Genomic DNA, 12390 nt, shown 5'->3' on the forward strand with positions numbered 1-12390 from the left:
ATGTAGAGACCTAATGGGGTGAGTGGCAAAGGTCAGGCATGTTATTGACATAGCTGCCATCTTTGGCTCTTCTTCACGTCCCCCCCCCCAACCCACCCACCTCCGCCACCACCACCACCACCACCACTCACTGCTGCTATGGGAGCAAACACACGTGCAGCTCCCACACTGCGGTTGCTGTCATGTGGATTCAAAGGCACATATGATTTTACTCATCCTCTATGGGGGGGTGGGAGGGTGGAGTGTCATGCCCCGCCTTCCCAAAATGAGGCCCTGCCACGCTCTGATTTATGAAGGATGTTGTTTTACTACTCCCGCACTTGAACACGTGTTTCAATAATGCCGATTTCTTCCGAGAAACACGTCTTCTGCTCTTACAGCACATCAGCACATTGAGAGAGCACGTATCGTAAATCAAACACACCTCCGCTATTTTCACGCGACCCGGGTCAGCTACCATTGTGTCTCATATCCTCTTGATTTTATAGCGCTGTTCTCAAAATGCGTACACACACAGAGTGGCATGCAGGGAAATAGGGTCACATGACTTGGCGCATTCCACCGAGTGTCTCGGCCAGGCCTTGCGGTCCACCCATGGGGGATTAACTGGAGACACCAAAGTGAGAGCTGATGCCGACCATAGATAGACCCTCATGGTGGTCTGCTGGGAAGCTTCAGGTGGAGCCTTGATTAATAAGTCAAAGGTCACACCTGATTGAATGGTTCACATATAGTTCAAAGTAGCCAGTGTACAGCTTACGTATCAGTATTGACTTGCATGCATGGGTTTTCTCCGGGTACTCGGGTACCCGCCTCAGACCCTGGACTGGTCGCCAACCAATCACAGGGCACATATAGACAAACAACCATTCACACTCACATTCATACAATTTGGAGTCGCCAATTAACCTAGCATGTTTTTGGAATGTGGGAGGAAACCGGAGTACTCGGAGAAAACCCACGCATGCACGGAGAGAACATGCAAACTCCACACAGAGATGGCCGAGGGTGGAATTGAACCCTGGTCTCCTAGCTGTGAGGTCTGCGCGCTAACCACTCGACCGCCGTGCCGCCCTCACACAGTACATAGTAAGTCAATACTGATACGCAAGCTGTACACTGGCTACTTTGAACTGTATGTGAACCATTCAATCAGGTATGACCTTTGACTTATTAATCAGAGATGGCCGAGGGTGGGATTGAACTCAGATCTCCGAGCTGTGTGGTCTACGCGCTAACCAATCAACCACCGTGCAGCTTGGAATTCTCCAATTTTTCCAAATTTTAAACAGAAAAATTACATTAAAAACACACTTTGACTCACACAATGTATTAATAACACAACAAGTGCTGGAGCCTATGCCGGAGTCTATGACTTTGGGCGAGAGGCAGGATACACGCTAGACTGGTGGCCAGCCAATCACAGGGCACATATAGACAAACAACCATTCACACTCACATTCATACCTATGGACAATTTGGAGTCGCCAATTAACCTAGCATGTTTTATTTTGGAATGTGGGATGAAACCGGCGTACCCCGCCTCTCGCCCAAAGACGGCTGGGATAGGCTCCAGCACCCCCCGTGACCCTTGTGGTAGAAAATGAATGAATGAATGAATGTACTGTGTGCAGCGTTTCCTACAGAACTCCAACATGTACAGTACATTCTTTTTACTGTATTTGTGGTGAGCATACATAATGAATGTATGGGAAAAACTAGTGTGTATTTTAAATATTGTTGCTTTTAGCTCTCGCTTACTGAGTGACTTAGCTGCCGCTACATGTTTTCCTTTTGTAAAGAGACAGGACGTGAGTGCAGACACAGCCGACAAGCATGGCACGCTCCGTGCACAAAGAGAAAAGGCCGTAAGAATCCCTCTGAAAGAAGTGCTAAACGCTCCAACGAAAATATGTCAGCCTGCTGGAGTAGCGTCTTTGATAATGCTAAACAAAGACTCAGCCTGAAGGGATTCATGAAGCCAAACACGGACAGTAAGATGCCGCATCTGCTTGGAGACAGTTTCTAAGTTTGCAAAACAAGTCTTTTGGAAAAAAAAAAAAATGTATAGCATCTGATGGCAATCATGGCGGTTCCAAGGCAGTAAATCAGTGTGACATTGTGGCGTTGACGGATGTGTGGATAAGCATGTGCTGCAGGCATTTTGTCCAATGTCATAGCTGAGGACAGGTGCACCAACATGAGACGAGGACCTGCAGAGGGGATCAAAGAGGGTCACACTGTTAACCTCCCTCCCCCCCCAGCCCTAAAATTGATAGACACCATAGTGAGGCAGACATTGTAGTCATAACACCCTCAGCAGTGTTGTGCAAGTTCATAGTTAACCTGAACTAGTTCAACGTTCAGTTTACACAGTATAAATATGAATGGTTCACATTCATAGTTCAACATTTCAATTTTTAACTATTTCAAAGTTTAGTTTATTAAAAATGTTGGAGACGCAAAGTGAGAATGAAAGACTAACTTTGTTTTGAAAAGAAAACTATGGCATCCATCATCACCTAAAGCTATTCACTGGTAACATAACATAACATAACACAACATAATACAACATAACATAAAACACAACATAACATAAAACACAACATAACATACAACACAACATAAAACACAACATAACATAAAAATCAACATAACATAACATAAAACACAACATAACATAACATAAAATTCAACATAACATAACATAAAACACAACATAACATAACATAAAATTCAACATAACATAACATAAAACACAACATAACATAACATAAAATTCAACATAACATAACATAAAACACAACATAAAACACAACATAACAACATAAAATTCAACATAACATAACATAAAACACAACATAAAACATAACATAAAACACAACATAAAACACAACATAAAACATAACATAACATAAAATTCAACATAAAACACAACATAAAACATAACATAACATAAAATTCAACATAAAACACAACATAACATAAAACACAACATAACATAAAACACAACATAAAACATAACATGTTAAATGAATTATGGAGAATTAGTTGAAAAAAGTAAGACATTTTGCTTGAAGGCAGCTGCGTTTTTCGGACAATTTTGTTGAAATTTTACACAAATTTACTTCTCAGTCCCATAAAAGTGTGTACCAAATTTTGTGATGATTTGCGGGTACTGAAATGGTAATGGTTTTATTTCATTTGAACATGCATCAGATTACAATTGAATGCATCACATAATCAGTTCACAGTTCCACATGTCCAAAAGGAGTAGGAAGAAACAAAGCTTATTAAATCCTACCCCTCCATCTGGTACTTTTACAATCAGTAACTGTTACATTTGTTCACTTCCTGCTTTCCAAAAATATTTTTCCAAATATTTCTCCTTCAAAATAAAAACAATAAAAAGTCAAGCATGTATTAAACATTTTCATGTAATTTTGAATGTTTGTAACCGACTTTTGTGTCCCTATTTTTTGTTTATTTGAGACAAAACCAGCAATTTCAGTTGTAATGTCATAAATGGCGCCTGTGTGAAAAGGGAACAGCGGAAAGCACTGGGGTGTGCCCTGTGGTGTTGAAAGCAATTGTCGCTGGTTGACATTGTTTTATTTCAGGATGCCGTGTCATGGTAAAGTGTACACCAGTGTGTTGTTCTGTGTGAAAGGCGAACCATTGCATTGTAAGCCTTAATTTATGAAGACGTCTGTGGAGTCACATAAAGCTGTTGTGTATTTATGACCACAGGCCTCTTTTGCTTTATGATTTCTCTACTGTAAAAGACATAATAGCCCTGTGAATAAATGTGGAACCCCCTCCACGAAACCCCCCCCCCCCCCCCCCCCCCCGCCCCCCAGCTATTATTTACACTGGAGACATGCAGCCGCGATACAGACAGGAGGCATGCAGGAATTAGATTACACCCAAATTTAGTGATCCTTCAAGAGAAAGGCTTCCCTTGTGGGATAGAGTTACCGTAGTTACACCACAGCCATGAAAGCAAAATGGCTGAAAAGAAAAGTGTTGATGGTGCAGCGTGTGAGCGACATGTCGGCTCCTGTCCTCCGTCTCCCAAAAACAGACAGCATCTTCATCGGGATATTTCATGACCTTTCTTCCTGTTGACCCAATGAATTTACTCACGTTCCAAAAAAATAAAAATAAAAATCATAAAATCCTGTGAAAGCATTTATTTTGTCTGGTTCATAGTTATAGTTAGCGCATGCAGAGATGTTTTTCCTGGGTACACCCTGGACTGGTCGCCAGCCAATCACAGGGCTCATATAGACAAACAACCATTCACACTCACATTCATACCTATGGACAATTTGGAGTCACCAATTAACCTAGCATGTTTTTGGAATGTGGGAGGAAACCGGAGTACCCGGAGAAAACCCACGCATGCACGGGGAGAACATGCAAACTCCACACACAGATGGCCGAGGGTGGGATTGAACTCATGTCTCGTAGCTGTGTTGTCTGCACGCTAACCAATTGACCGCCGTGCAGCTTGGAATTCTCCAATTTTTACAAATTTTAAACAGAAAAATTACATTAAAAACACACTTTGACTCACACAATGTATTAATAACACGACAAGTGCCGGAGCCTATGACTTTGGGCAAGAGGCGGGGTACACCCTGGACTGGTGGCCAGCCAATCACAGGGCACATATAGACAAACAACCATTCACACTCACATTCATACCTATGGACAATTTGGAGTCGCCAATTAACCTAGCATGTTTTATTTTGGAATGTGGGAGGAAACCGGAGTACCCGGAGAAAATCTACACACATGCAAACTCCACACAAAGATGCCCAAGCTAAGAGTCAAACCCAGGTCTTCAAGATCTCCAATTAGGATCACTGTGATGTCACAGTGAGCCAGTGTTATAAATAACTCTCTGAATCCAACTGTTTAGAGTCATCCCAAACTTCTTTCAGGGCTCACTTCTAAATGCGCAAACCTAATTTTCTGAAACTTTGGCATCGCTTAACACAATAATATAATATTCTAACTGCATTTATTCATTTATTTATTATTCATGTCAGAAAAGTGGAAAAATCACAATAAGTACCATTTAAGATCTTGACTCTTATTTGACTTTTTGAACAATTTTCCTTAAAATTACTTCTAAATTTTAAGCAAATCAACCACTGAAGCATTAGACACCCTTGGACTGACTGTATGTATGTAATTCTATAATGTTCTATAATGTAGGGTAGCTGTAAGGTGCTGAAACAGCTTGAAAATAGATATTATGAGTGTAGAAGGTGTGTGTGTGTGTGTGTGTATGTTGTTGGTGTGTGTGTGTGTGGAAGCAGCGGGGGCAGACTCAGGGCAGCGGGGGATTATCGGTCCACCCTTGATAACACACAGGTGGCTCAAGATCTGACACTTGTTTGATTCCAGAACCTCCTGACAACACACAAACACACACACACACACACACGGCTTACACAAACAAACGCTTTTGAGTTTCAATATCACAACGGTTTCTAACTCCAGGGTTGCGGAATTGTTAGAAAAAGTACGAAATGATGACTTATGTATGTTTTTCTACCTAATTATGCATTTTTGACCTTGTGCGACTTATAGTCCAGAAAATTCGGTGTATACCCCCCCAGTCCCCCAAACACCAAATCTACTAATCTTCTTCTGTGACATCAATGAACTATTTCCTCGTCAAAGACCACCGTAAAGTCCCTGCTCATATTAGCGGAGGGGGGGCTTGACATTTATGGATGCTCATTTCCACTACTTCTCTAGTCAGCTTTTTTTTTGGAAGGCTGCTATGTGCACATCCATCACAGCTTAGCAACATGGTGGGGGTGCATTCATTATGTAGCCCCCGCATGTAAGAAGAAGAGGAAGAGAAGGGAGGTCAGAATTAGGGAAGTGGGCCAAAGAGCGGGCCGGGGTCAAGATTAGGGCGTTGGGGTAGAGCGGACTGTTTCGGCGGTGAGGGGCTCGGTTGAAGATAAGGAGATTTTTGTGGGATTTTAGGGTGCCACGGGGTGCGGGGTTGGGGATAAGACCACTTGGAAGTGGTCCAGAAATGTCTTCGAAATCTCCGCATTATTAAAAGAGGATTTGGAGAAGAAAGGCTGGGCTGGATTAGACGGGAGGCCATGCTGAAAGGAATTTTAATGAACATACGGAAGTTAATAAATTAAGCTCATACAGTATGTGGGATATAATACTTCTTTAGGAGCAGGCCTGTGTATAGTTCTCACATTCACATTTCAAAATAAAGGACATTCATTCATTTTCTACCGCTTATCCTCACAAGGGTCGCAGGTGAGAGGCGGGGTACACCCTGGACTGGTGGCCAGCCAATCACAGGGCACATATAGACAAACAACCATTCACACTCACATTCATACCTATGGACAATTTGGAGTCGCCAATTAATTAGCATGTTTTTGGAATGTGGGAGGAAACCGGAGTAACCGGAGAAAACCCACTCATTCACGGGGAGAACATGCACACTCCACACAAAGATGGCCGAGGGTGGAATCGAACTTGGGTTTCCTAGCTGTGTGGCCTGCGTGCTAACCACCCGAAATAAACAAAATTTTGCAGAAAATTAGTGATATTCCTCCCCATCCCCCAAGGCACAAATTGTCCTGGAGGTGACCTGGAAGCTCACATTTAATTTTAATTTTTAATTTAATCTACTACTCATTGACCATAAAACCTTGATGATACTGTACCTGTATTACATGTATGCTAGCATGTTCTGCAAAACCAAATCATAACCCATTTACCATGTACGTATTAGCAACAGAAAAACAAAGTCAAATTGCTCAAAAGGGATACTATTTTAATGTTTGTCAATCCTAGTAAACCATATACCGTATAGTGTAGAATAGTTCCGGAACAGACATATCGCAGAAAGTGAAATGTAACCCAGAATAAATAGTTTTTTTAAATAAAGTTTATTCAGCACCGAGCCTGATCACAGAGGAGAGTATTTTAATGTTTGGCAATCCTAGTAAACCATATACCGTATAGTGTAGAATAGTTATGAAACAGACATATTGCAGAAAGTGAAATGTCAACCAGAATAAATTGTTTTTTTAAATAAAGTTTAGTCAGCACCAAGCCTGATCACAGAGGAGAGTATTTTAATGTTTGTCGATCCTAGTAAACCATATACCATATAGTGTAGAATAGTTCTTTTTTTTAGTTTTTTTTTTTTAAATAAAGGTTAGTCAGCACCAAGTCTGATCACAGAGTCTGACGCCGGCGACAAAGAAAGATAAAAGTGAGGAAGTCGACTTAGAGGAAGGAAAAATGGAGGATAAACTCCCAGCTCAGGAGCCTAGCAGACAAGCTGATTACTGTGCTGATTTTTTTCTTCCCGCCTTATCAGCCCGCCCTGCTGACCTTTAGCGGACTCTCCAACAGCAGATAAATAAATGTTGGCTCCATGCATATCAGCCATCATATTCATACGGAACGCAGAGGTTCTCTTTGTGATCTTTACAGCCAAATGCTTTTATCACAAATGGAATCTTGTGAGCTGGTCTCGGGTCCAGAGACGGTCGGGCTTTCCTCCAGCAGAGACAGAAGACGGCAGCCAAACCTCTCAATCACACATAATCATTTCCATTTGCAGGCAGGGGCGGGGGTTCTTTCAACACCACCTTCCCACAGAATCTTCCCTCACTGGAGCCAAAATAACTTGAATTTAACATCCATTTGTTGAAGGTGCGAACACAAACATTTCATGTTTGCAGACGTGTTACACGCTGGTAACATAACATTTATTAGGATGGATCCATAAATATTTGACCTACCAAATGCAAAAGTAGAGTCTTTTCCAGAATAATGACAAATTAATTGATAATTGAACATAATAATAAATGCTTTTACCCGGTTTTGCAAAGAACAAAGAGTGATAAAAGTAGTTTATGCTTGGAGGGCAATACATGTTTTTAACTATTACTGCACTCATGTGGCACAAAGACTCCATGCATAAAGGTCTGACTTTTTAAAAATGCACAGTTTTACATTTTTTCTTAGTCCCCCCCCCATCAGCCTCGCCTCTAAAACTGTTTCCCTCTTGTTGTCCTTCTTGTTGTCTCTGTTTTGTTAACACCGTTCCTCCTTTTGCAATGATTACATTGTTATTCTTCAAGGATGTACTTATTGTTTTTAAGGGCTTCCAGTACATCCTGATGAGATTGGCAGCACGGACCCGTCTTTGAACTTTACAATGACTCCTATCTCGAATTCAATAGTGGTTTTCACCCTTTTTGAAATACGTTCACTGCTATCTTATTTAAAGTTTGTCACACTCACACTCGATGGAAAAAAAGGCATGGATAAGAGTAATCAAAACCGTTTTTCTGTCAGATTACCTCAGAGCAGCTGTGTCTACAGATGTAGTTAACCACCTCCAGTGTGTGACTCAGGAGTGAATGAATAATGGGTTCAATTCAATTGTGTTTGTATGCCTTGAAAAGTGCTATAAAATCTAATTAATTTTGTAACTGAAAATAGATCTGATAACTGATCATAAAAAAAATGCTTAATTTTGTAACTGCGTAACCGGAATACTCCAAGAAACACTCCAAGTTTGCAACTGGAAAATATTTTTTATCATAAAAAAATAATTTCCGAAAAAACAAAACTAAAGTATAAAGTCATAATATTACAAGATAATATGTATATGTTTTTATCATACGAAATAATTTCATAAGAGCAAAATACAAGAAAAAAACTTTTAAATGAAAAATTTAATAAGAACAAGATGCAAGAAATATATATATGTATTATGTAATATATATTACTATAAAATTGTAATATTAGAAGAAAAAAACGCCTATTCTATTAAATAAAATAATTAAGAAATATACGTATACTCCAATGCTGAGGCATTCATATAATTTTTAAAAATATTTTATTATGTCTAAATAATAAGTATATGAATAATTGAATATTTAAAATATATTAACTAATTACTTATTACTACCCTAATGGTCACCCCAGTGAAAAATGTCATAATTCTGCAAAGATGCAAAAATTCCTCGACAGCTCTGTAAGAGACTCATTGCAAGTTATCGCATACGCTTGATTGCAGTTGTTGCTGCTAAAGGTGACCCAACCAGTGTTGCCAACTTGGCAATTTGTCGCTAAATCTGGCAACATTTTAACCCCCACTTGATGACATATTTTCTCCAAAACGACTAACGACAAATCTAGTGACTTTTCTGTTTTCTGTGGTATTTGGGAACGTAAAAGTGAAAGCACGTATTGTTCAGTATTTTGTGTTCTCACCGCCCCACCCAAAGGCAATCACTAGCTGGGGGTATACAGTCAGCGTCCAAGTGGGTGGGGCTCGCCCTGTTTTACATCGCTAGATCTTAAGAGCGTGATCTGTTTTTGCACTTTTATCCAGATCTTCACCAAGATTTATCTTCATCTTCCTTTGTCCTGAGTACAATATCTACTGAAAGGTATTTTTGCTATAATCCATTTTTTTTCAAACATGTTCATGCACCTCCTGGTATGTTTGCCGCCACAATCTGTTTTTGCAAACAACTTTAATCTTAGAGGCCAAACCTGCCTTCTAATCTGGCGGGGCGGCTAAATAAAAGATCTTCGATATGCTGCTCTTTCACACCACACTGCACAGCAAGAAAAAACCCACAGCTCCAACATCTGCTACGCTGGCTTCCACTATTTCACTCCCACACACGCGTTCATCAATTTCTTGAAGATGTACTGAAGGAGGAGGAGGAGGAGGAAGATTTGTGTGGGGGATGAAAGCATGAAAAAAGATAGGGATGAGAAGAATAAAACATGAGAAGCTGGGAGCTTCCCTTGTTGTCCAAGCACAATAGAATGTTTATTATTGGAGGTCTTTGCTAGTCTGGCAGGACATGATCTTCTTCCACACGTCCTGAAATGACAGAGAATAGTCAGCATTTTTTATTACAAGATTGTCCTCCATGTTTTTTTAGCTCGCTACTGAACTTGTGGACTATTTGTGTAGGCTGATGGAAAAGCAGGGAATTAGAGAACAGTGAAATTAGAGGACCAACAATTCAGAATTCAAACAGGTCAAATGTGGAACAAAACACTATAAAATAAACTATTTTCTCATATGAAATACAAATAGTCTGTTCCAGGGTCAAACTGTCACCACAATGAATGAGTTTTTATAGGACAAAAAAAAACGATTTTTTTTTTCATAAAATCAAAAGTGGCTGCACGGCGGTCGAGTGGTTAGTGCGCAAACCTCACAGCTAGGAGACCAGGGTTCAATCCCACCCTCGGCCATCTCTGTGTGGAGTTTGCATGTTCTCCCCGTGCATGCGTGGGTTTTCTCCGGGTACTCCGGTTTCCTCCCACATTCCAAAAACATGCTAGGTTAATTGGCGACTCCAAATTGTCCATAGGTATGAATGTGAGTGTGAATGGTTGTTTGTCTATATGTGCCCTGTGATTGGCTGGCCACCAGTCCAGGTTGTACCCCACCTCTTGCCCGAAGTCTGCTGGGATATGCTCCAGCACCCCCCGCAACTCTTGTGAGGAAAAGCGGTAGAAAATGAATGAATGAAAATCAAAGTATAAAGTTGGAATATTCCAAGAAAAAACAGTTTGTTTTGTTTTTTTTTTTATTATAAAAAATAATTTTCTAAAAACAAAACTAAATTATAAAGTCATAATATTACAATAAAATATTTGTATGTTTTTATCATACAAAATAATTTCATAAGAGCAAAAGTATATCAAATATAAAGTTGGAATAATCCAAGGAAAAACTTTGAAATAAAAAAATTAATAAGAACAAATGGTGCAAGAAATATATATATTATAAATATATATATTATAAGGACAATAAAGTTGTAATATTAGAAGAAATTGAGATAAAATAATTAAGGCATTCATATTCTGTTTTTAATAATATTTTATTAGTAGGTCATTTTTAAGCTTAGATAATGATAGCGGGTGCATGATAAAGTGCAAAGGAAAACATAGTTCTCTTTAGTCATCCTGCACTTGAAAAGTTGTAAACTCAACTCCAGTCATTTTTCTTGAGTTAATTTCACACTTAACTAATACTACTAATACTACCAATACTACTCCGACTAGAGACAGTTGCTTCTTAGAACCAAATATAGTTGTTACATACCAGCGGTTTCTCCAGTTCTCTCGTTACAAGCAGTCTACTCTGCACAACCCCCTAGCTTCACATCGTGCATGTCACATACTTACGTATCAAACAAGTCGCCGTCATCCATCATATTCATACCAAAGATGATCATGTGATATCTAATAATATATTCTCAAATAAGACCAAACCTTACAGTACTTCAATTAGTTAAAGTTGAGAGGCTACAACTCATTCTTTTCATTTAATGTGCTTTATTTTTATATTGTCTTACTTTTTGTTTTAATGTTTTGCTAGGAGTTAATTTATTACAGTAGAGGCATGTCATATGATAAATCATAACTCATATGTAGTAATCAATTGCCACTTTGTGGTTCAAATTTCACGGCTACACTCTATCATGGGTTTTCAAAAAAATATGAATTAATAAATCATGCTGTTTGGTGGTCAAATACAGCCTATTATAAGTCATTACGTACGCATATTTAAGCAAATCTAACATTTTTTGCCTAAATTAAACATGGTTGAGATATGTTACTGTAATATTCGGTGAGACACACAAGCACCAGACTTCACATAAGGAACGCTTCACAGCAATCCACACCATCACCAGCCATATTTATGTCTTAAATGGCTTATTCACTCTTATTATGTCAACTTTATTGGATAATATGAGTGTAAACGTGACTATAGGGGTGTTAGTTTGTCTAGAGGGCTCTAATCATTTTAAAAAGGCCAATTTAGAAGATTCGTTGTTTTTTTTAATCCTCTAACTACAACAATATTGCATTTATAAAGAAAGAATACTGCTTAACCGTGAGAAACAAGGTAATACTGTATAAAGTTTTGTTAAAATTGTATATGCAGTACTATAGAAACAAAGAAGAAACAAAGAAAAAAGTGATCAACATTGTGTGTATGGTTGCCATGCTACTCATACTGTAATGGCAAAAACAAACAGTAACACTATACTGTATATATATGTGTGTATGTGTGTGGTGACATGCTGACATGCTGTAGTTTTTTTGTTTTTTTTACTCAAGTGTGTGTGTGTGTGTGTGTTTCCGCTATCAATGGCAGTGGCTTTCGAGTGAGTGAGTCAGTGTATTTACTGTTTTCACAGATGGAGCTTTGACACAGTCTGGTTAACTGAGATAGATGACTATGCACTGCGCCAAAAGCAGATGGGGAAAACACACACACATACATACGCAAAGATACATAGGATGTGTAGCAGCAAGTTGATGTTCTTTTGA

The sequence above is a fragment of the Doryrhamphus excisus genome, chromosome 18, assembly GCF_030265055.1.
Source record: "Doryrhamphus excisus isolate RoL2022-K1 chromosome 18, RoL_Dexc_1.0, whole genome shotgun sequence".
NCBI lineage: Eukaryota > Metazoa > Chordata > Actinopteri > Syngnathiformes > Syngnathidae > Doryrhamphus > Doryrhamphus excisus.